The sequence below is a fragment of the Octopus bimaculoides genome, chromosome 15 (assembly GCF_046866305.1).
Source record: "Octopus bimaculoides isolate indiv1 chromosome 15, ASM4686630v1, whole genome shotgun sequence".
In the NCBI taxonomy this organism is placed as follows: domain Eukaryota; kingdom Metazoa; phylum Mollusca; class Cephalopoda; order Octopoda; family Octopodidae; genus Octopus; species Octopus bimaculoides.
This window is the reverse complement of record NC_142942.1, coordinates 21,848,558-21,849,576: the sequence shown is the minus strand read 5'-3', so window position 1 is coordinate 21,849,576 and position 1,019 is coordinate 21,848,558. Positions and strand designations below refer to the sequence as shown.

General features: G+C 25.8%; 1 protein-coding gene across 1 annotated transcript in view; it reads right to left on the bottom strand.

The window, feature by feature from the left end:
* Positions 1-433: 433 nt before the first annotated feature.
* The window catches only part of LOC106880805 (potassium voltage-gated channel subfamily A member 1), a 2,988-nt gene continuing 2,402 nt past the window's right edge, over positions 434-1,019 (bottom strand). The window contains exon 1 of the mRNA XM_014930928.3: positions 434-1,019. This exon is cut by the window's right edge and continues 2,402 nt beyond it. The gene's annotated coding sequence lies outside the window, so the exon portion shown is untranslated.

The window sequence follows — 1,019 nt, the reverse complement described above, 5'->3', positions numbered from 1 at the left end:
TTATTATTTTTTTTTTTACCAATCCTTTATTTTGGAATGGAAAAGTTAATAACATCAACCATAGTTAAAATTGATGGCTACATACCGCACAAAAAGAAATATTAATAATAATAATAATAATGATGATGATGATGATAATAATAATGATGATGATAAAATGTGAATTTGAATATGGAAATATGTATACATTCTCAAAGGTAAGAATGAATAGGAAAATTACGATCCTGACGATGATGATGATGGTGATGATGATGATGATGATGATGGTGATATTCACGATCATAGCAATAACAACATTTGGAGAAAAAATATATATACATAAATAAATTAATTCGAGAAAAAAGTAGACAGCGAAATAAGAACCCAATTTTTTTTTTCATAAAAAGTAATAATAATAATATGTTTCGATAAATTATTGATTTTTTCCCTTCTCTTTCAGCTAGCCTTATATAACCACATCATTATACGTGTGGAGACGGTTAGTATACATGAAAATCAGAACAGTTTATCCTTGCAAAGACCAACCTTTCTCTTAAAAATACATTTTCGATACAGGCGTTTATGTGCGTGTGTGTGCGCGCATTATCTATATATATTGTTGTATATATATATATATATATATATATATATATATATATATATATATATATATATATATATATATATATATATATATATATATATATATATATATATAGGTAGATAGATAGGTATATACGTATATAAACATATAGATATACATACATATATATGGATACATATATATGTATGTATATGGATATGTATATATAAATAAATATGTGCACACACACACGCCTATACGCATAGTAATCGTTTTCTAAATAATGGTCCGCAGTATATAGATAAATACATCGGCACACGGAGGCCAGTATGTAAAGTACTTGATGTCCTTAACAAACTGGCCACTGTGTGTGTATATATACTTCATATTAACTATATATATATACATATATTTATATATAGTTGTCACTTGTGTTCAGGATTGTTACTAAACATCG